The 24,955-nt window shown below is 36.4% G+C and overlaps 1 protein-coding gene across 36 annotated transcripts in view; it reads right to left on the minus strand.

Annotated features, from left to right (window-relative positions):
* Positions 1 to 24,955, minus strand: part of DTNA (dystrobrevin alpha) — a 379,818-nt gene that overhangs the window by 271,370 nt on the left and 83,493 nt on the right. For 23 of the 36 annotated variants that reach the window (XR_001819812.2, XM_017511423.2, XM_037732402.1 and 20 more), the window contains exon 1: positions 10,977 to 11,192. The exons of 11 other annotated variants lie outside the window; for them this stretch is intronic. The gene's annotated coding sequence lies outside the window, so the exon portion shown is untranslated. Of the gene's footprint in view, positions 1 to 6,736; positions 6,796 to 10,976; positions 11,193 to 11,346; positions 11,438 to 24,955 lie in introns of those variants that run through there. 2 more of the 36 variants (XM_017511407.2, XM_017511408.2) reach the window with 2 other exon arrangements.

Genomic DNA, 24,955 nt, shown 5'->3' on the forward strand with positions numbered 1-24,955 from the left:
GTGCGCACATGCGCCTAAGTTGCAATTGTGATGGTTTGCATAAGAAATGTGTTGGCTTCTTTTCTAGAAAATGCATATCTAAGCCAGGCAGCAGCACTTTCATTTGCTTCATCCCTTGTCATCAGATTACCAGTAATGGTTTGGCAGAAAGCCTGGAGTAATGTCTCTGCCTTGAAAATTGTCAAGCTCAAAAATTTACCCAAATGCTGCAACACTGATTAGTGAGGAAACTTTATTTTGTTTTAGTTACATTCTTATATTATCGAATTAGAAATTAAAAAGCTAAACACACATTTGGACATTTAGGTCCATACATTTGATACTCAAAATGTTTTTTTTTTTTTTTTTTACAAATATAGAACAATATATTTATTATAGTTCAAAATCCTTAAAGACTACCTCCAAATGACCCAAACTTTTTATTTTAAAAAGCTTGCAACAACAGTGGGAAAATGCCAAGAAAAAATTGTATGCCCTATAATTTAATTTCTTACCCAGATTTTTTTTTTTTTTTTGCTGGTTTTCTAAATATTTGAGACAAAGAAAATGACCATTAGTTTTCCTTTTTGTAAAGTAATGTATGCAGACTTATCATTTGGATGTTTCTAAGTAAAAACAAAAATCAAGTTAAGTTGGTATCTATGAATGACCTTCAAGAAATTCAGCCTATTGTAAAAAATATTATGGGTAATTCTCAGAAAGCATACTCTGAGAATAAGTTATGGCCGAAGACAAAAGTTGGTATTTCGGGAAGCTACATTGTGTCTTTGAGGCCACTGGGGTACCATATAGGAAACTGGAACAATAATTTACTCTTGTGCAATGAAAAATATAATGTAACTTGCACACCAGGATCCTCTGCCTCATTAAGTTAAACATTTCCCTCATGTCCTTTTTAAAGGAGAAACTGTAATACTGTAAATCTAAGTAACTTAGATTTATGTTCTGGTGTCTGGCAAATGGCTACATAGGATACTTTTCAGCGTTCCAAATGTAAGGTGCTAGGCAGTTTCAGAATATGGGTACAATTAACTTCATAATTTGGCAAACAGGAAATGGAGTTCTGCTGTGTGGCTACTCAAAGAGTTACAAAGGAGCAGCCATGCTATGCTGAACAGAGATCTTCAAATCCTGTTGCAATAAAATTTTAGAGGAGTTACTGACATCGTTATAGCCTCTGAATCTTATGGCCCTATGAATAAATATAGGCAAAAATTAATTAGAAGAAAAAAGTGTGTGCTTGGAATTTATGCTACCCCCAGTTTTGATTGAATGATCTCTCTTTCTATGGTACAGAAAGAAGTTATATTTCCTAAACAATTTTTTAAAGTATTGATTTATTTCTTATTTTGAAATGAGCAGGAAGAAACTGAAATTGCTAATGAATGAAAAGCAGGATTCTCTTCTCAGAGTGGACAAGCGATGAAAGGACACACACCAGGTCACACCTAAGCCGCCTTAATATTTATGGGTGAATCTTATATCTAGGATTTTCTTTGAATAGAATTGCTGCTGGTATAAAAGTTCATAGAACAATTGCTTCATTTTAAATGTTCATAACAGTTCACAAATATAACATGTTTTATTTAAAGGGAAATGTAGATATTTTGTTTTTGTTAGCCTATTAATTTTCTTCTTGTACAGAAAAATTCCCATACATGGTATAACTTTTTTTTTGAAACCCGATACTTTTTTTCTTTTTAAGCTTTAAAACTTCTGAACTTAAAGGAGGTAAACAAAAAACTACCAAGAAAAAGAAGTTGAAGATGTCTCACTCTGTTGCCCATGTTGGAGAGCAGTGGCACAAATACTGCTGCCTCAAACTCCTGGGCTCAGGTGTTCCTTCTGCCTCAGTCTTCTGAGTGGGACTACAGGCACACACCACCATGCTCAGCTAATTTTCTTTCTTTCTGTTTTAAAATTTAAATTATTATTATTTTTTTTGAGATGGAGTCTTTCACTGTCACCCAGGCTGGAGTGCAGTGGAACAATTTTGGCTCACTGCAACCTCTGCCTCCTGAGTTCAAGCAATTCTCCTGCCTCAGCCTCCTGAGTAGCTGGGATTACAGATGCCTGCTACCACGCCCAGCTAATTTTTGGTATTTTTATTAGAGATGGGGTTTTGCTATGTTGGCCAGTCTGGTCTTGAACTCCTGACCTTGTGATCCACCCGCCTCGGCTTCCCAAAGTGCTGGGATTATAGTTGTGAGCCACTGCACCCGGCTGTTTCTTTCTTTTTGTAGAGACAGGATCTCACTACATTGCCCAGGCTGGTCTTGAACTCCTGGCCTCACGATCCTCCCATGTGCTGGGATTACAGACATGAACACCACACCACTCAGCCTTAAGGTTGTTAAAACCAGAATTACCAAAGTATATTTTGTGGTGTTGAAATGTGATATATCTCTATCTTTATCCTATGTATCTATGTGTAATTATAAAGCTCCATGGTCAAATTACATTGGAAAACACTGGATTAAAGAAAGTCAAACACATCCATTTAGTGCAGAACTTATATGCATTCTTAATGAAATGTTCACCTAAATCTCCAAGAAAGGGTTATGGTATATAGCGTGTTCCAAATTCATTTGATCTAAGATCCTATGCCAGCCTTCCACCAACACACACACAGTATTTACTAAAATTATTAGCTTCCAAGGACACAAATTGGATTTGCTGATTGAAATTACAATCCAAAGTACCTTAAAATATTGGCTTAAAATTTTTCAACTCCTAAGTGTCTCAATCTTTGAGTTCTGAGTTGTATCTATTATAGTTAGTGCTTAAAACTAAATGCTAAACAAAGGGCAGAGTCCCAATAATATAACTGCTTTTCAAGTCTACATATTTCTAATATATAATATATACCACCATTCCTCAGTGCCATATTCCCCGAGCCTCGTTCTTTTACTTTGTCTACTGGTAAAAGTAAGGGCTGGGGACTAGAATTGCAGACAATTTCCTTTTTCTCCATTTCTCTGCTACATATCAGCAGTTCCTAGAGATAAGAAAATGTAAACATTTCACATTTGCTCTCTCCATTCTGTAGGAATTGCCCCAACGGGATCTCCTTTCAGTTCTCAAAACTGTTTATGGGCAGGAATCCCTGAGTGGTAAATGTAAGGATAGGTAAAATCCTAGACTTCCATAGTGGTGGAGAAGCTGAAAGAAAAGTCACAGACACTCTGGAAATGGCAAAAGATTTAGACAGCTGAAAAATCTCAATGGAGTTGAGAGCCAAAAGATGTAAACAGGTAGTAAGCATTAGTATCAGATCGCAGGTAGCCTATATTTACCAAGTATGGACCTATTCCCAGGTATATATGACTTTAAGTCTAAATCTGTTACTAAGAAGGTTTCAGGCTGCCTATTATCCGATGGTGTAGAAATTCATGAGAGCTCTACATAAATATTGGAGTCCTTTCTCTTTCTAAGCACATGGTAAGGTAGGAGGAGGGACTTGACTCCAGATGCTGGGCTCAGACACTGGAAGGAGTTGAGGCCTAGCTCAAAGAAGGCCAGTATGGAAACAGCTTTCCATAAGCATGCTTGCCAGTATACCATGTCAGTTTCCCATGGGTGTTCCCCATGGCAACACCCAAAAGTTACCACCCCTTTTCATGGCAATGACCAATGACCCAGAAGTTACCACCTTTCTCCTAAAAATTTCTGCATAAACCACCCCTTAATTTGCATATAATTAAAGATATAAATATGACTTCAAAACTGTCTCTCAGCTGCTACTCTGGACACACTATGGGTAGCTCTGCTTTGCAAGGAGCAGTGCCTCTGCTGTTGCTGTACACTACCACTTCATTAAAAGTTGCTGTCTAACACTACTAGCTTGCCCTTGAATTCTTTCCTGCTCGGATTAAAGTCAAAAACCCTCCTGGGCTAAGCCCTAGTAGTGGGGCTCACCTGTTCTAGATCAATGGTAGGATCATATTATAATTCCCATCCAACTGAAGTTAGGTGTGGCCACATGGCATGCTTTGGCTCAGGGAATATGAGCATAAGGAAAATGGGTCATTTCCAGGTGAAAATAGCTGTGTGAAGAAGAATCTTCAGCCAATCTATGGTGGCTAAATTGAGAAAGTGAGAACGAAATATGTCACTGAAATTGGGAGTTATTACATGAGGAAACCACACATAGTATATCTGGAACACTTCATATGTCTACATCTTAGTTTTATCATGTGTGAAATAAAATATATGTCTCTTACCTAAAAAATAACTTCAAACATTGGATGCATCTTGGAAGAACTGCTACATTTGTCTGAGGTGATAAATATCTTCTAGTTAGTAAACATGATTCTACAAATGTGTAGAAATGAACAGTCTAAGACCTGGAAGTTCATATGCATTGGAAGATAAATTTCATTAAAAATTAATCTGTAACTTTTAAAAAAATAATTAAGGCATCTGTATTTCTGAACTGTGATTAATTCAGTGAATTCATTGTTTTGGCATCTGTAAATCTGCCAACTATTTAAAGAAATGAGTACAAAAAATAGAGACTTAAAAAGAAAAATTATAACTCTATTGCTTTTTTTAAAATATTTAGAGGTTTACAAAACTTTCATGATTCAGAGTGTGAGTCATCCTTACATCATTTTTATTTTGTAAAAATGCCAAGTCCAGCTCTATTTATGCAAATAAATGTATTTCTATTTTAAATGTATTTTCTATATTAAGATTTAATTCATATGTGATAAAAAATACACGTTCAACTTAACTTTTTTTTCAGAATTTATTCAGGTCTCTTTACATTCTTCTGTAATAAAAAGCATCTCCTAAACAAGAGATTTTTTAAGAATCTCAAGACTATCCTCTAACTTAGCTTTCTGAGAAGAAAATACTAGTTGTTGAGAAAGGTAAAATGACTTTTTCAACATGTGTGGAGATTAGGACAAATACATTGAAAATATCAAAGAAAGATACATAAAGAAATTTGTTGGCTGGACACGGTGGCTCACACCTGTAATCCCAGCATTTTGAGAGGCCGAGGTGAGCAGATCACTTGAGGTTAGGAGTTCAAGACCAGCCTGGCCAACATGGTGAAAGCCCATCTTTACTAAAAATACAAAAAATTAGCCAGGTGTGGTGGCACGTGCCTATAATCCCAGCTACTTGGGAGGCTGAGGCAGGAGAGTCACTTGAACCCGGGAGGCAGAGTCTGCAGTGAGCGAGATCACAACACTGCACTCCATCCTGGGTGACAGAGCAAGACTTTGTCTCAAAAAAGAAACAACAATAGCAACAAAACAAAACAAAAAACAGGTAAAGTCATTACTTTACCTGTTTGCTTCTGTAATAAGAAAAAGTAAAATAAAGGGATATAGAATTTTTCAGGTTTGACAGTTTTTTCCCTTCTCAACAAAAAAAAAAAAAAAAAAAGGGAAAAAATTGCTAATTAAATTCATTGTTTTAATATGATCTCCTCCAGTACCAGTGCCCTGTGAAGGGGGTGAATAAGTAATTTCACTGCCTACACAGTTGGAATACAAGGTAGGAACTTAAATTATTGAATTAATGAGAAAAATAAGTTTAGCTATTTGGAAGTTAAGATTTAAAAATCAGCCACTGTTTAAGAGCTAGTCTAGAGTTCTTTTACAGATGGGGCAAAAAAAAAAAAAAGGTCAACATCATATTTTCATATTTTGATTTCATTAAATTCAAAGATGTTTTCTAAAGATTCATTTTGGCCCCACCCATACTGGTGCTTTTCACTTTGTGAAGGTAAGAGTGTGCTATATGATAAATAATATAAGCCAACTTTCTTATTTATTTAAATCTCAGAAGGTGGCATGCCAAAGACTCACAATAAATGTGTAAAAAATTTATAAATGGTCCAAGGAATATAAAATTAATTAAACATCCTTGGAATTAGTAAGCTTTATTTCCTCTTCCTCTGGTTCCCATCAACTTTACTCAACATTTAATAAACAAATACAGTTTTTCTTTGCTTAGCATAGGCTTTAAAAAGATGATATTCAAATTGCACTTCGAGGCCTTAAAAATTTTAAGTTTTCCACAAGCTTTAAGATTTAGAGTTACAATATCATATTACATAAACACTCAACTGCTTTCTTTGTAGCACCACACTGTGATTTGAAAGCAATCCAGTGTTTTCTAATGGTTGAAATTGAGGTTGTGTGCAATGAGATAATTTTCATTTAGTTGTGCCTCATTGGCATTTCCCCATTGTGCTATTTAACATTCTGGACTAGATTTGTTGAAATATATCAGTTTTCCCACTCTATGACTCTTTTGATTATGAATCTCTCTGATAATATACAGCTGATTCACCATACTTAAACTTCTATTTTTCTCTCTCGTCATCATAATCAAGTTATACATCGCCTTTGGTAAAAAGAGAAAAGAGAGAATTCCCTTTCCCCAAGATAGTGACAACAACCAAGCAACCAAGCAACCAACCAACCAAACATGTTTTTGCTGACTCTACTTGACATATACAATCATTAATGATCACAATTCTAGACAAAGAGACTAAGGTCAAAAGAAAAAATCATGTTTAGAATGAAAAAGAATATATTAACAAAGGAAATTCCTCAGAAACAAACTTCCTCAGAATACTCATCTGTTCATTTCTTAAACATTTATTGAGTGGTTCCTATGTGTCAGTTACTGAGTAAGACACAAACCAGGGCATTAGGGACTCCCAGAATAGTGGGTAAGCTATACACTTAAAGGAAGTACAGTGAAGGTGACTTACGAGGTCCACCTTAAGGGAAGAGTAGGGTTCTCCCACAAAGGAAAGAAGCAATAGGCATTCTGAGAGAAAAAAAAAAGAGGTGGACTAGCATGGAGGTAAGATAGTATACGGCATATTCTAGAGGCAGCTATTGTGTGTGATTACAGTGTTTGTGATAACCAGTGAGGTAGTGGAGTCAACATTTGAGAAACAGGTCGAGGCTTTGTGACGGACCTTTTAAGACATACTAAAGACACTAAGCTTTATTTTGAAGGGAGTCATGAACCACTAAAGTTTTTTAAGTAGGGGAGCAATTAATTGAAGTCTACAGTTTTTAGAGGATGGGTATGTTAGTTTCAGCAAGACGTGTGTGTAGTGGCAGGGGAAGTATGTGGATGGAGCTTAGACACAGGAGAACAACTGGAAGACCATATAATAGCCAAGTTAAATGATGAAAACCTGAACTAGAACAACTGCAGAGAGAATGGAAAGGAAGGGGTTTAAGGTGATTTTTTAAATGTCTTAATATTGGATATAGGCCAAGAGAAACAGAAAGAGTCAAAATCAACCTCTGAGAGTGAAAGATGCTTGTGGACTGGATTAGAGGTTAAAGAAATTGCCAAGGAAAAGGGCCAGCTAGGGACAAATAATACTATGCAACCATAAAAAGAATGAAGTCATGTCCTTTGCAGGGACATGGATGAAGCTGGAAACCATATTCTCAGCAAACTCAGGAACAGAAAACCAAACACTGCATGTTCTCACTCATAAGGGGAAGTTGAACAATAAGAACATATGGGCATAGGGAGGGGAACATCACATACTGGGGCCTGTTGGGGGGTGGGGAGCTAGAGGAGGAATAGCATTAGGAGAAATACCTAAGGTAGATGACAGGTTGATGGGTGCAGCGAACCACCGTGGAACATGTATACCTATGTAACAAACCTGCACGTTCTGCACATGTATCCCAGAACTTAAGTATAATAATAAAAAAACTGTTAAGTATTGTTGACAGCTGAAATAAAGTCAGAAAACACAAATCTTTCAATCAGGATGCATATGCAATTTTCTCCAAAAAGTCTAAATATATCAGGTCACAACTAAAAAATAAAATCAGAAAAACTATTTGAAATCATTAATGACTTTGGCAAACTTTGTTATCTTCTCTAGAATGAAGGGTATAAAAAAAAAACAGCTATAATAGCAGTAGGATGAATTTCCATTTCTGGTAATGCTAATAAGAGAATTTGAACTGATATACCCAATGTAGTAAAAAAGAAATTTGAGATATAAAAACAGTAAAGACGCTGGGCATGGTGGCTCATGCCTGCAATCCCAGCACTTCCGGAAGCTGAGGCAGGTGGATCACTTGAGGCCAGGAGTTCAAGTTGAGCCTGGCCAACATGTCGAAAACCCAACTCTACTAAAAATACAAAAATTAGCCAAGCCTGGTGGCACGTGCCTGTAATCCCAGCTACTTGGGAAGCCAAGGCACAAGAATTGCTTGAACCCAAGAGGCAGAGGTTACAGTGAACAGAGATGGATCACGTCACTGCACTCTAGCCTGAGCGAAAGAGAACAAATCAGCAAAGAGCCTTTAATAAGATGGTGAAGATTTGGCACATGAAAATTTAGGAGAAGACCAAAAATCAGAGAGATAAGCTCACTTTTAAAAGCTTTTGCCCTTGGGCATATGACTATCAGGAAAAAAGATCTGAGAAACCAGCTTTATACTTCAAGTTGCTTTCTGTGCTTCATAGAGAAGTCAAAAGTCCTTGGCCCTCAGGTGGGGCTTTAATTAACTAACCCAGCTTTATGTTGGTGTCAGGAAAGGTCATACTCTCCTTCAGGGGAGCAGTGAACCTACCATTCCTCACACAGATTTGCAGCCTTCTTGTCACAGAGGTGATTCAGGGAACATTAGGAGTTGCACTTTGTCTAAGATGATTCTGGTCTGATACCGCCCCCAGGTGCCTGACATAAGCAAACCAAAGTCTTCTCTGGAGGAAAACATTATCACTTAGGTCTCAACTTACTCTTATAATCTTTAATTATAATGTAATTTAAAAAATATATTTCCAGCATAGAGTCAAAGATATCCAAGCAACCAAAAAATTAAGACACCATGATGAGAACTAGCAGGAACAGTAATAATAGAAGCAAATCCAGTAACACTTGAGATGTTATAGTTATCAGAAATATAAAACTACACTTAGGATGTTTAAAGGAATATAAGCTAAGATTGACAATTTTGTCCAAGAATTAGACATTATAAAAGTGATGTAATAGTAGCAGAGAAATATTTGTCTCTTTTGTCAACACTATCACTATTTGGCCACATAGTTTAAAATTCTTACATTTCAGAATTTTACATTTTGTAGTCTTTTTTGTGTGTGTGTGTGTTTTTTTTTTTTTTGACACACTGAAGAAACTCAAATCCCTCACTGATAAGCCTAATATATTTTCATTTATTTTATAATTCAATAAGAAACATATTACTTAGATAAAAGATATGCCTACATGTGTTTCTGTGTATATCTGTGTGTGTGGTGAGCACCCAGGTACATGCATTCACAAACTTCTTGGAAGCACCTGTGATTTCTGCCAGGTTCATTCTTATTGTCAACTATTTAGTACACATCTGAGTAATACAATGTCACAAGACATCCAAAGTGACCATGGAAAATTTACAGTTAACACCTGGTCATGGGGAAATGAAAATTAGCTGCAATTGTTTACAACCTAAAGGGGTTAATTATAAGTATTACTAAAGGTTAACTATCATTTAACAAATTGCCTAAACTGTGAGAAGGTCAGATGTTCATGCTGAAAAGTAAATATTACTGGTGGACTTAGTACACTGACTATAAAACTCTCTTAAGTCAGATTCTTTCTTGAGTATAGGTCTTGCTTGACAAGAAAAGGGGGGCACTGAGTAGTTACATTCATCAGGGGTCTGGAGGTAGAAAGAGGACTGAGAGGTAGGAAGAACTGGACAGAGAAAGGAGGGAAAGTGCATCAGAACTGAGCTCTGCCAGTTTCACATTTGTTTGGCCTTGTGAGATTACTCAGTAGTGGTAAAATCAAATGACTTTATCAATATAATGCCCATTTTTCACTTTAGAAGAGTAACACAGTATATTACTTTCTCTCACTGAAGTTGAATGAAAAATCCATAATAAGCTCTTCATTGTTTGTACCTAGTTTAGCCAACTTAGTTCATTAGAATCTGGTCTATTTGGTAAGACAAAAACCAGCCAGTTACATTTTACAACTGTTCATCTGTGCACTCTTTAATAAGAGCGTCAGCAGATTTATCTTCCCCATATAAAGTAGAATTTCCAATTCACACCATGTACTCTGTGACTATTATGGACAGTATTTACTCAGAAGGAATGCTGTGCAAGTTTAGAAACGCTGTCTCTAAGAGCAGAGGGAAGGTCATTTGACAAAACCAGAAACAAAACCTATACATGGGCAAAACATGAAGAGAACTAAAGTTTGTCATTCTTTTCAAGAGCAAGTTTGAAATCCTAAAACAGTGTGATGATAGCAAATCAGGCAACCCTTCCTCTCCCTCCTCTTCTCTCAAGCTCTGTATAATCAGAATGCCTCCATTCACTTAGCATACATCAGCTTTTTTTGAAGGAGGGGAACCTGCTTGGAATTACTGAGGTAACGCTAAAAAATAACTTCTACTAATTCTTCTCTTCTTGAAAATTGCCTATTTATTCTCAGTTACTTTTTAGAAAGTAGAATAACTTTTAAAGGCTCCTTATGCACTTTTAGGCCACTTTTAGAGCACTTTTCCTCTCCTTTTCCTTCTTTTTTTTTTTGTTTCTCAAATTGGAAAGTGACTTAGTACCATGCAGGGGAACCTGAACTCCGTCTCATAATAATATATCTTCATCCAAAGGCATAATAGATACAGTAACATTCAATCTGTGTTGTGACATAAAACTATTGAGATTGTAACTCAGGAAACTCATAGTGCTTAAGGGAAGAATAGAGGAAAAAACAAATAAGGATAAAGTCAAAACTGAAGTTACAGACTTGCAATGCAAATTTCAAAACCAAGCTAAAATCCTCTCTTTCTGCTGCACAAAATGTAAAATACCAATATCTCATCTTAAGAAAGGTAAGCAAGCTACAACACTGAAAAATCTTTAATATCACCTTTTCATTCAGAAAGATAAAAGAAAAATTCAACATTAACCATCCCAGAAAAGTGATGCACCTTAAAACCAATCTTTTCACTTACCCTAGAGTATGCACATTATGATCTCTTAAATCCTCTTAATTCCAGTACATCCAGAACATATATGACTTCTTAGCACATCGATTTAAAGAACAAACTTGAACCAAATTGTTAATTACAACAGAGATCATAACAAAACTCCCTGAAATTCTAGGGAGAGCTATGAGTATGAAATCCAGCCTCTAGACTCTGGTGTATACTGTGTCTATCTTTAACTTGAAAATGATTTGGTTTCACATTCCATTGAAGTCCCACTGGCAGATGCCTTTGGTAAGCTCGCCAATGGCAGGCTTTCATGCACCCTCCCTCCCCCTCCCTCTGACTGAGCTTCCGCCGTTACATCTAATGCTGATTTACTCAGCTGTCTTTTTACCTGTCTCTGCGTGGGTAAAAGGAGATGCTTTCATTGATGGATATTACGGAAACACTTGGAAGCTGAACATTAGCCCGAGGACTCACTGTGCTTCCCCTGCTATCCCCTCCCCCTACTCACTGCCAGAAACCAACTGACTTCCAAACTTGGCTGCATGAAAAAGAATGTTCTCTGATTGGCATTCCTGGAAGCAGAAAGCAAGGCAGCTCCAGTTTTATACTGTTACTCAGCATGAATAACTCCCCAGTTACACAAAATACAAACAAGTAAATTTTGTTTTTGTTTTTCTCAACTTTGAGCAGAACTGAAAAATTATTCTGAGGCATTAAAAATATTTTTATTGTAGGACAGCATTTAAGTTTTAATATCCACATATAATCTTACCCAGAATGGCTATGGCTCAGTAGGAATGGGAAATGGCTTTTTTTGGTTAAAAGTTGAATGAGTCTTAGTAAATGAGTTGGGATCCATTAGAGGAAGAAATCATTATGCTGCCTGCTTGCCAGTATTTTGGAGGGCAACTGTTCAATCTGTGCATTTTCTGTTGGAGAAAAACTTGCTTGTAAGAATTATAGAAAAATTAATTTCAACCAAACATCAGGAGAGGGTGCAAAAAACACTTCTACCTTCCTATTGAACCTTCTTTTTCAGGACTGTCTTGCGAAACTTGAGTGTGGACTGGAAAAGAAAAGGAATGTAAGTGTGTGTGTGTGTGTGTGTGCGCGCGCGCGCACATGTGTGAGTGTGTTATACACATGTATACTTGAAAGAAGAGAAATTGAGTGAATGGAAACAAGGAAAAAGATACATTTCATCAATTAAAGTCTGACATAAATTAATAATATAGGGTCCCTTTAAATCATCATTAATTAACTTGTATTTCATATTTATTATTATTTAGCGGTCACTGGGGCCAAAAGATCTCCTGCCTCTGAAAATAACTAACCTCTTTATGTTCAAAACATGCAATTCTATAGGCCACACAACTTCTTCAAAATCCTGATGAAGGCTTTATAATTTTGCTAATTGGACACATCTCAACCCTAAGCATTTTGGGGTTTCCAAATTTCAGCGAGCTGTGGCTGCCAACTCCGGGCAACTGTCAGCTGGCTGGGCTCAGGGCAGTGGTGTGGCTGCAGCTGCTCTTTGGAACTTACATGGACATCTCAAAAATATTCAATGGCAAAAGGTTGACGCCAGAAAGCAAGTTTTCTGGTTTTGTTTGTTAATGGTTTTAGATCTTCTAATTTATGTTATATTTTACCCTATCTATGGCAACATCATTTTAAGAAACCATGAGGGAAAACTTGATTAATTGGCAGCATATTACTCACCTATTTCAGTGATATTTTGGCACCCCATATACATTGGTGGCCTATCAGCTTTTAGCCTTTTAGCTGAACTTTGTTATTAGATGTCTGTGCATGTACCCCAGAACTTAAAGTATATATATATATATATATATATATATATATATATATTTGTATTTGTCTTGCGAAAAATATGCTTCTCTTCAAGCAATTAACCAAAATATTATGTAGAATATACATTATGTACCAAGTACCTTTACTGAAGCTAAAGAAAATCATTATCATTGTGTGTGTATGTATGCATGTGTACGATTCTAAATATTAACATGGCAAATATTTGTTAAGAGCACTTCTGCTGATCTTGCTGGCTTATACGAAAAATAGAGAAAAAAGGAAATGTTAGGTTTGCTAATATTTTCCAGTAACTAGTAAACCATAACAATTTTCCTTATTGAACTATTACTGGTTACTCATTACAGTGCAACATGCATCAGTCAGATATCTCCTAAGGTTCCCAACTTTATCTCTGCTGCTATTTCCATTGGTGCCTGTCTTAGAAATCTCAGAACACTCTACAACAGGAACAGGAGTATTAGTCCACATGCAAGTGTGAGTGAGCACAATAAATTTTTTTTTCTTCTTTTTTCCCCCTAACCTTCACAAGGCAATATATAAGATTTACAATCGCTAGAACTCAGTCTTTATCATGAGTTAAATATATTGTTTATCTCTTTCATAAGCACTAACATGAAAGTTAGGATATGATCAGAAAAATAGCTTCTAGGGCTTGCTTCCAAAGAAAACTGGGCATGTAACAGGTAAATCAGATACCCTTGATTTATCATGAACAAGCAGTTAATCTCTCCTCCATTCTCCAGAAATAGACCCTATTAGCACAGTTCTGTGGATGGCAAATGCTGGTAGCAGGCTCCTTGCAAGGGTGACAAAGGTGTTTAAACACAGGTCTTAGCCAATCTGTGAGACATGCATGTGTATGAAGAACCTGGTCACTGAAAAGCAAATGACCTCTGTTCGTTTTTTCTTCCCTAATAAATATCCTTAAGAGACTAGGACAGGCAGTATTCTCAGGGTGCTAGTTTTATAGCTGATTTTTTTGGTCATATCATTTATTTTTAAAAGCAGATAATTTTTATGCAAAATTAATTAGGGTGGAATTGTAATTTTTGTTAAAAGAAAAAACATTAATACATCCAAGTCATTTAAAAATAATTAAAATAGACACTGTCCAAAAAAATTAGAAAAACTACACGTAAACTGCATTAGAAAATAGGGGCTCTACAAACAAATATGGAAGATTCAAAGCAGCAGCATGCTATTTATAATCTTATTAAATGCCAATTAACTTAAAAATATAACAGCAATCTGTCTTCCAGATATATACCCGAAGGAAATATACCACCTCCTAAAGGTATCTGCACTTCCATGCGCATCACAGTGTTATTCACAATAACCAAGATGTGGAAACAACCAGTGTTCGTTGACAGTGGAATGAATAAAGAAATTGTGATATACACGCAAACTATTATCCAGCTCCAAAAAAAGAGATCCTGCCATTTGCCACAACATGGATAAACTTAGAGGACATTATGCCAAGTGAAGTAATCCAGGCACAGAAAGACAAATCCTATGTGATGTCACTTATATGTGGAGTCTTTAAAAGAATCAAATATATAGACATAGAAAAAAAGCAATAGTTACCAGGAGCAGGCAGAAATAGGAAGATGTAGATCACAAGGTTCAAAAAGAGAGTTATATAGTATGAAAAAGTCTAGAGATTTAGCATACAGCTTGCTAATACTACAGTTGATAATATTGTATTGTATACTGATAATTTGCCAAGAGAGTAGATTATTAGGTACTCTTAACACACACACACGTGTGTGTGCACATACATACATACACGAAAGTAACTCTAGAAAACAATGGTATACTAATTTAACTGTAGCAATCATCTCACTATATATATCAAAATAAGTATATCAAAACATCATGTTGTATACCTTAGAGACATACATTTTAAAAACAAAACCACAGCAGCATGCTATATATAATCCTACTAAATGCCAATAAGCTTTAAAATTGGTTGAAATGGACACCCATTATATATGCCTGTCACATGAAAATAACTTTAATCATGCAAGGGGCTGTATGTACAAATATAGTAATTACAAAATGTAATTAGTATTACATAATTAGCATGGTATTATAAATATAATTAGTATAGTATTAATGTAAAATATAATTCATATTTTTGATAGCAAATAATGGAGAACAATGAGAGTTTTGATACAAATAGAATGGCATAGGCTAATGCTTACTTAGGTTAAAAATCAGCATGTATTTGTACATGCACCATGATTTCAATAATATTAGAACACCATAAAAGCTAAAAAATCTTATCAAAATGATTTGGGTATCCTTTATGAAAAATCTTAATTTACTTTTTGTAAATTTTCTGTAATGACATTATTTTACCTTCATAATTTATACACACACACACACACTATAATATTCAAGTAGGAATAATTGCAGCATTTTCTCATTCCTCACTCTCTTCTATCTTTGAAGAGGCATCTCTAGTTCTCTGGGTCTCTGTTGCAGGGTCTTATAGAGGAGAGGACCAAAGGGGATGAAGATGCTTTTTAGTGTCTAAAGAGACATAGAAGAAGATTAATAGGACTTATATTGGTTTTAAGAAAGGGCATGGAGGGAAATATCCAGAAAAACAACACTCTTAAGATGGTGAGAACAAGAAAAGAGCAGGTAGGAAAAAGAATCTGGCACACTATGGGTAGCAGGTCAGGGGCAGACTGTAAGCCGGATTGGGGAGCAGCCACTTCAATGAGGCAGACTTAGAAGAGATCATGATCTCAAAAAGGGGTTTAGGATATTTGGCTCTAGGATATCTGTCTGGGTGTTTTGTGATTTCTTCTCATAAAACCCAAGAGATGTTTTAACTTTTCCAGATATGGTAGTACCAAGTTTGTGTGTCTTTGGGACACTTCATGATATAGACATGAACCTTAAATCTATATTTGGTTACATAAACATTTTTGAAAAGTTGGTGCTAATTGTTGGGTTGTGGTGGTTGTTACAACTGGTTTTCTTTGACATGGGTAAGAAATCAGTTTTACTCCTGTCTATACAAACTTTCTGGATCATTTTCTTCCACTTGCACTTTCTTTCCTGTGTCTCTCTCAGTTCCCATGATGAATATCTATTACAGTCTCATGGGCTGACTGCTGAATGTAAAGTGGACAGCCATTCTGTTTTGTCTGGTCTGAGGGATTTCCTGAGACAGAATTTTCAGCACTGAAACTAGAAAAGTTCCGTACAAACCAGAGTTAGTCATCCTGTATATGTGATCTGGAAGTTTTAAAGTTATATGTATACTTTTGAAAAAGATCAGCCTTTTTATTAATTAGAAAGTATTTGGCCCAAGTAGACCAAGACTCTGAAAATAAAGATTTCATTTGGTCCCTTGTTAGCTGCACAACCTGGGAGAAGTCCTCCACCAACTGCCACTATTTCTTCATCCCCACAATGAGAATAATAATACTTCAAAGAGTTGTTGTCAACTTCAAATGAGATATACATATAAATTCAGAAAACATAAAATGTATAAATCCATACTTTGTAGCACATATATTTTACATAAACTTTATATTAGATTACATATAGTTATTTTTCAAAGCAGATTTTAATTATTTTAGATTGAGAAATAATGGAAGCACAAAGAACAGGCACAGCATTTCACGCTATGTAGGGTGCAGAAGAGAAGAGAGAGAGAAACTGACTAATGAAACATATTTTTTTAGGAGTGTCAGGTTTAACATTTGATTTTCTCCTAAATTAACTCACCATGTTAAGGAATTTTTAAGTGGCTATATAGTCCCATTAACTACCAATATATCATGCTTGCAAAGCATATGGGTTATCAACAGTATTAAAAAATAAAGATTTTTAGCCTGTACAATGTAGTGAGACCCTGTCTCTACAAAAAAAAGAAAAAGAAAAAAGTTAGCCAGGCATGGCGGCATTTATCTGTAGTCCTAGCTACTTGAGATCCTGGGATGGGAGGATCGCTTGAGCCTAGGAAGCTGAACCTGCAGTGAGCTGTTATCACGACACTGCATTCCAGCCCTGGGTGACAGAGAACACTTGTCTCCAAAAAAATAAATAACAAAATAAATAAAGAAAAACTTAAGATTTTATTGTATTTTTTTCTATACCCCGGGGTGGGGTATTTTTCCCTTGTGGAATCAAGTCAACTCTAATTGGAACACAATCATAAAAATATCCATCATTTAGTGAAACCAGAATGTCCGCCTTTATCCCAGGGACAGAGGACCACCTCTTTTGGCTTACTTATTTAACTCTGCCAACATATGCTTTATCTGATGCTGCATAAGAAGTGAGGGCAAAAGTTGGTTTTGGAGTAAAGTGAAAATATATTTAATGTCATCATTTAAAACGTGCACATTTTCATAATCAAATGTCTAATCCGTATTTGAAATCCAAGTGAAAACTGGTTCTAATTCAAGTTGTTTAAGATCTATCCAGGGTTAGAAATAGGACAATTCTGTTTTGTGTGATAAAAGAAAATGACAGGTGTTAGCCAAACTGGCTGGAGTTTGGTTGTTATATTCAGCATATTCATTTGTGTCCTCGAGGCTGGGAGGTCCAAGATGGGTGGCTGCATCTGGTAAGGAACTCATGCTGCTTCACAACAACTTGCCACAGGGGAAAACACAGACCGTGGTGCCTCTTCAACAGACAAAAAAAAAAAAAAAAAAAAAAAAAAAAAAGGCCCAGACAGAAGAAACAGCTTTATTTTACAACAACCTCTAAGAAACTAAGAATTCGCTCCCATAAGAAAGGTGTTACTGCCTCTTAATGACCTAACAATCTACCCTTGGAGGCATCACATCCCAACACCACACATTGGGAACCAAGCCTCAATATGGTTTTGGTGGGGATAAATCATATTCGAACCACAGCAATTTGGGAACAGTTTTTCTCCAGATAAGCATACTACTATCAGTGTTTTTCAAACTTCTTGTTGTTTCCTATGTAACCTTTTCTTCAAAGGAAGTAGTTCACTGAAACTTAACAAGAAGAAGGTATAGCTCCTTTAGCAGAAATTGAGGTGTGAAGCCTGTGGCCCCATTTATTCAGCCCCTTCCTCCATGATGCAGTCCCTGTGGGGACTCCAGGAGCCCTCCATGAACCTGGGAAGCTCTGCTTAAAAACCACAGACTCGGTGGCTCACGCCTGTAATCCCAGTACTTTGGGAGGCAGAGGCGGGTGGATCACGAGGTCAAGAGATCAAGACCATCCTGGTCAACATGGTGAAACCCCGTCTCTACTAAAAAAAATACAAAAAATTAGCTGGGCATGGTGGCGCGTGCCTGTAATCCCAGCTACTCAGGAGGCTGAGGCAGGAGAATTGCCTGAACCCAGGAGGCGGAGGTTGCGGTGAGCCGAGATCGCGCCATTGCACTCCAGCCTGGGTAACAAGAGTGAAACTCTGTCTCAAAAAACAAAACAAAACAAAACAAAACAAAAACCACAGACTTCAAGTATTCATGGCATTTATGTTCTTTATAAACTATTAGCTTTTTCATATTAACAAAAATTCAGGCACATATTCTTAAAAGCCACGTATAACTGTAGAGCTTAAAAGAATGTCTCATCCACCTGTTTATACCTTTGAATCCTGGAAGCAACCATTTTCATCTAACTGTTAATTATGATGATTATTCCATATTCCCATAGGATACTCATATATATACTTTTTGATTTTCAAATATTGATATTGTCTGTTGGCCTCCTATTATGGGAGAGAAGGATTCAGCTATTACATATAATACTTCCTACAGCCTGTGTGCCCTTCTCCCTCCCTCTCTCTCTCTTTCTTCTTTCCTGCCTTCCTGTCATGTTTTCTCATTCTCATACCACACACATGAGCACACACATGCTTCCCTTGGCTTAATCCTCCCAATTTAATTACAGAACAATCTTAGATAAAGCACTAATTAGTGTTTATATTACTTTAACTATGTATATATTATCCACATGTAAGTCACATGGGAATTTATGATTACATTTCTTTTACAAGTTTTTCTTTATCTTCTTTTTCCTAACATTAGTTGTGTCATATTTTTTTCACTTTATTTTTCATCTGCCCATCTTATATTTTCTCAAACTCTCCAATAGAAATGCAACATTTCTCTTGATCTAGTTAAATAAGTTAATTATTTTTTTTAGTACCCCATGCTTTTTGTGGCAATCTTGCTACTGAGCTGTCATCCTAGGAATGCTCTTTGCCTCTCTGTAGTTTGGGTCCTATTCCCTGAATTCTTTGTTTTCCTCTTTCTTGATGAACTCCCTTATGGGTGGGTGGGCAAGCATGCTTTGCAGTAGCTTCCTGAGAAAGATGTTTGTGACAAACACATTTTTGAAGAACTTAAATGTTTGAAAGTATTTTTTAATTCTCTTCTTACATTAATTGTTACTGTGACTTTATACAGAATTCATTGTTTAGAAATACGTTTTCCTCAGAAATTTTAAGGAATTTCTCTACTGCCTTTCAGCTTGCAGTATTATTGAGAAGTTATTTTGTTCCCCAATTCATTTTGACTTTCTTTGTTCTTTCTTCATTCCTTCCCTTGCTTGTTCATTTCTTCCTTCTCCTCTTCTGTCCCTCCTTCTTCTCTCTGAAAACCCTTATGATTTCTTCTTTATCCCTGACGGTCTATTGTCTCATAATAGTACATTCAGTGTGATATGCACTACTTCCCCCAGTTGATTGTGTTTGAAATTCACGGACTTTGACTCATTCATTCAGTTCCAGGAAATTTTATTATGTACTTTTAGCAATTTGTGACCTCTATTTCTTCTGTTCTTTCATTCTGAAACTAAATCCTTTAGACTCACACTCTAACATTATTATGTTTTCCATTTATGTTCTTTTTGTCATCTACCTCTGGAAGAATCTCTCTTCTTTGTTCTGCTGAATATATTATTTCTGCTAACATTTAATTTTTAAGAATTTATCTCTAATTTCTCCTTCTTCATAGCACCATGTTTATTTTCATGAACACAATTTGTTTTCTAAAAAATTATTCTTTAAGTTCTGGGGTACATGTGCAGATTTTGCAGGATTGTTACATAGGTATGGACATGACATGGTGGTTTGCTGCCTCCATCCCCCTGTCACCTACATTAGGCACTTCTCCTAATGTTATCTCTCCCCAATCTCCCAACCCCCTGCTATCCCTCCCCTACTGCTCCACCCTCCAACACCCCAACAGACCCCAGCATGTGATGTTCCCCTCCCTGTGTCCATGTGTTCTCATTGTTCAACACCCACTGAGAACATGTGGTGTTTTGTTTTCTGTTCTTGTGTCAGTTTGCTGAGAATGATGGTTTCCAGATTCATCCATGTCCCTGCAAAGGACATGAATTCATTCTTTTTTATAGTTGCATAGTACTCCATGGTGTATATGTGCCACATTTTCTTTATCTAGTCTATCCTTGATAGTTGGTTCCAAGTCTTTGCTACTGTCAACAGTGCTGCAATGAACATATGTATGCATGTGTCTTTATAACAGAATGATTTATAATCCTTTGGGTATATACCCAGTAATGAAATTGCTAGGTCAAATGGTATTTCTGGTTCTAGATCCTTGAGGAATCACCACACTGTCTTCCACAATGGTTGCACTAATTTGCACTCCCACCAACAGTGTAAAAGTGTTCCTATTTCTCCACATTCTCTCCAGCATCTGTTGTCTCCAGATTTTTTAATGATTGCCGTTTTACTTATTTATTTATACTTTGGACTCTGGGGTACCTGTGCACATCCTGCATCCTGTAGGATTTTTGCATAGGTACATACATGCCATGGTGGTTTGCTGTTTCCATCCCCCACATTGCCTACATCAGGACATTTCTCCTGGTCATGCCATGCTAACCAGCGCGAGATGGTATCTCAATGTGGTTTTGATTTGCATTTCTCTAATGAGCGGTGATGATGAGCATTTTTTCAAATGTCTGCTGTCCTCATAAATGTCTTCTTTTGAAAAGTGCCTGTTCATATCCTTCATCCACTTTTTGATGGTGGTGTTTTTTTCTTGTAAATTTGTTTTAGTTCTTTGCAGATTCTGGATATTAGCCCTTTGTCAGATGGGTAGCTTGCAATTTTTTTTTCCCATTCTGTTGGTTGCCAGTTCACTCTAATGATTATTTCTTTTGCTGTACAGAAGCTCTGAAGTTTAATTAGATCCTATTTGTCTATTTTGGCTTCTGTTGCCATTGCTTTTGGTGTTTTAGTCAGGAAGTCCTTGCCTATGCCTATGCCTATGTCCTTAATGGTTTTGTGTAGGTTTTCTACTAGGGTTTTTATAGTGTTAGGTCTTATGTTTAAATCTTTAATCCATCTGGAGTTAATTTTTGTATAAGGTGTAAGGAATGGGTCCAGTTTCAGCTTTCTGCACATGGCTAGCCAGTTTTCCCAATACCATTTATTAAACAGAGAATCCTTTCCCCATTGCTTGTTTTTGTCAGGTTTGTCAAAGATCAGATGGCTGTAGGTGTGTGGCATTACTTTAAAGGCCTCTGTTCTGTTCCATTCGTCTATATCTCTGTTTTGGTACCAGTACCTTGCTGTTTTGATTACTGTAGCCTTGTAGTATAGTTTGAAGTCAGGTAGCATGATGCCTCCATCTTTGTTCTTGTTTCTTAGGATTGTCTTGGCTATGTGGGCTTATTTTTCATTTCACATGAAGCTTAAGGTGGTTTTTTCCAGTTCTGTGAAGAAGATTAATGGTAGTTGGATGGGGATAGCACTGAATCTATGAATTACTTTGGGAAGTATGACCATTTTGATGACATTAATTCTTCCTAACCATGAACATGGAATGGTTTTCATTTGTTTGTGTTCTCTTTTATTTCCTTGAGCAGTGGTTTGTAGTTCTCCTTGAAGAGGTCCTTCGCATCCTTTGTTAGTTGTATTCCTAGGTATTTTATTCTCTTTGTAGCAACTGTGTATGGGAGTTTGCTCATGATTTGGCTCTTTGTCTGTTATTGATGTATAGGAATACTTGTGATTTTTGCACATTGACTTTGTATCCTGAAGCTTTACTGAAGTTGCTTATCATCTTAAGGAGATTTTGGGCTGAGATAATGGGGTCTTTTAAATATACAATCATGTTATCTGCAAATAGAGACAATTTGACTTCCTTTTCCTAATTAAATATCCTTTATTTCCTTTTCTTGCCTGATTGCTGTGGCTAGAACTTCTAATATTATTTTGAATAGGAATGGTCTAGTGCCAGTTTTCAAAGGGAACGCTTCCAGTTTTTACCCATTCAGTATGATATTGGCTGTGGGTTTGTCGTAAATAGCTTTTATTTTGAGACACGTTCCATCAATACCTAGTTTATTGGGAGTTTTTAGCATAAAGGGCTGTTGAATTTTGTCAAAGGCCTTCTCTGCCTCTATTGAGATAATCATGTGGGTTTTGTCTTTGGTCCTGTTTATGTGATGGATTATGTTTATACACTTGTGTATATTAAACCAGCCTTGCATCCCTGGGATGAAGCCTACTTGATTGTGATGGATAAGCTTTTTGATGTGCTGTTGCATTCAGTTTGCCAGTATTTTATTGAAGATTTTTGCATCAATGTTCATCAGGGATATTGGCCTGAAATTTTCTTTTTTAGTTGTGTCTCTGACAGCTTTTGGTATCAGGATGATGTTGGTCTCATAAAATGAGTTAGGGAGTATTCCCTCGTTTTGTATTGTTTGGAATAGTTTCAGAAGGAATGATACCAGCTCTTCTTTGTATGTCTGGTAGAATTTGGCTGTGACCCTGTCTGGACCTGGACTTTTTTTTTTGGTTGGTAGGCTATTAATTGCTACCTCAACTTCAGACCTTGTTATTAATCTATTCAGGGATTCTGTTTCTTCCTGGTTTACCCTTGGGATGGTGTAAGTGTCCAGGAATTTATGAATTTCTTCTAGATTTACTGGTTTATGTGCATAGAGTTGTTTATAGTAATCTCTGATGCTAGTTTATATTTCTGTGGAATCGGCAGTGATATCCTCTTTATCATTTTTTATTGCATCTATTTGATTCTTCTCTCTTTTCTATTAGTCTTGCTAGTGGTCTATTTTGTTGATCTTTTCAAAAAACCAGATCCTGGATTTATTGATTTTTTTTCAGGTTTTAAAAGCTACATGTAACAGCCTTTTGTTCTCTGCACATTGTTACCTACAGTTTCTTGTTGGTTAGTTTGCTTTGGTCTCTTTCTCATGGAGACTTTCCTCCATATCTAGTATTCTTTAGCTGTCTGCTCAAGCAATGCATTATGGGCTCCAGGACATTACCATAAAACCATTAGACAAAGCCGAGTTGTTTCACTGAAATGCCCTCAAGAATAGCAAGATCTCTGCCCCCTTGGGTAGTCAGATCCTCTAGAAATGTGACCTCTCCAATATTCCGCCTGGGAACAGCCTGGTTGCCAGTGTCCTGGGAGCTGAGCCACCTAATAAGGCTTGAATGGACAGAGAGTTTGTTACTACTTGGCATGCATATTTCTACTTAGTCTCCCTTTTCTTTTTTTTTTTTTTTAGAAACATTAAATAATGTATTATTTAATGTTCTTGGGTACATGTGCAGATTGTGCAGGATTGTTACATAGGTATACACATGCCATGGTGGCTTGCTGCATCAATGTACAAAAATCACAAACATTCCTATTCACCAATAACAGATAAACAGAGAGCCAAATCATGAGCCAAGTCCCATTCACAATTGCTACAGACAATAAGATATCTAGGGATACAGCTCACAAGGGCTGTCAAGGACCTCTTTAAGGAGAACTACAAACCACTGCTCAAGGCAGTAAGAGAGGACACAAATTGATAGAAAAACATTCCATGCTCATGGTTAGGAAGAATCAATATCATGAAAATGGCCATACTGTCTCCCAGATTTCTATATTTTACCTCACCCTCACCTGCCACTGTCCCCAATAATGCTAAGTTTGTAGCTTCTCTAGTTAAATTACTCCAGAGAATAATACTCTAATATAACTCTTACAGTGCCAGAGAGGGGTTGTTGTCAGGCTGCAAAGGGTTGAAGAGGGAATCTGGGAGTCCCGCTGTTCCTGTTAAGAATTTCAAACAGTCTTGTTTTCAGCCTCAAGTTTGTCCCATGGTGTCAGCAATCCTTTTTGCCTCCAGTCTTTGAGTTCTTCCAGGGTTCTCAATGGAGTTCCCATTTGTTTCATTTTGGCATCTCCTCTGCAGACACCTAGGTTTCTACATCTCTGTTTAGATAAAACACATATCACTCATTCATTCCCTTTCCATTAAAAAAAGTCAATAGTTTTCTGCTGTTGTGTTCTTTCTTGTTTTCTTTAGAAAGTGGGTTTCTTTTTCTTTTTCTTTTTTCTTCTTTCTTTTTTTAGTTGTCATTATAAGAATTCCTTTGGGAGGGAGAGGGTAGACTTAAGCATGTGTCCCATCCACCATTTTGATTGTAATTCTCTGCCTTCACTCTGTAGCACTGCTTTAAAAAGGGAACAAATTCTCAAACATCTCTTAAAAATGATCCCACCAAAGTCAGCAGTTGTGTGTTTGGGGCTAGGGGACAACAGTGACAACATAATATTTCATTTTTCTCCACAAGTACACCCAATGCTAAAATGAACACTAAATGTATGTCCCTGCAATGTATGTAATTATTTCTATCAGACATAGTAAAGTACAACATTCAGTTAGAATAAGGAGATCCTTTTATTCTAAAGTTACATATTGCCCCCTATATTAAAACTTTCATTTATCTGTGGAATTAAATATCTGAACCTATATAATTATAAATGATTCATTCATATGCATAAACTATCTTAAAAGTGAAAATACATTTCTTTCGTAATTGAAGTTCTGCCTAATCTATTAATTAAGTCATAACCTAGTAAAGACAAGTAAAATTACTTAGCGGTCATTTTGCATTTGCTTTTTGTTGGAAGACAATGTAAAATTTAATAGTGAACTAACTTCCCTTTCAAGTTGTCATTGTCATTCGCATATAGGCCACATTTGTGTATTTTGTTATTTGAGATGAGATTTGTCTTGAATCATTTTATATACTGGTTTTGCTCCTTGTAATATGTCAGTCTGGAGACATCAGTTTTCTAGAATATTGTACCCTAATTCTTCAAGAGTATCCCATCAACATTGAAGCTACCTTTTACAGTTAGAAAGAG

Source organism: Cebus imitator, unplaced genomic scaffold (genome assembly GCF_001604975.1).
Source record: "Cebus imitator isolate Cc_AM_T3 unplaced genomic scaffold, Cebus_imitator-1.0 Scaffold448, whole genome shotgun sequence".
NCBI lineage: Eukaryota > Metazoa > Chordata > Mammalia > Primates > Cebidae > Cebus > Cebus imitator.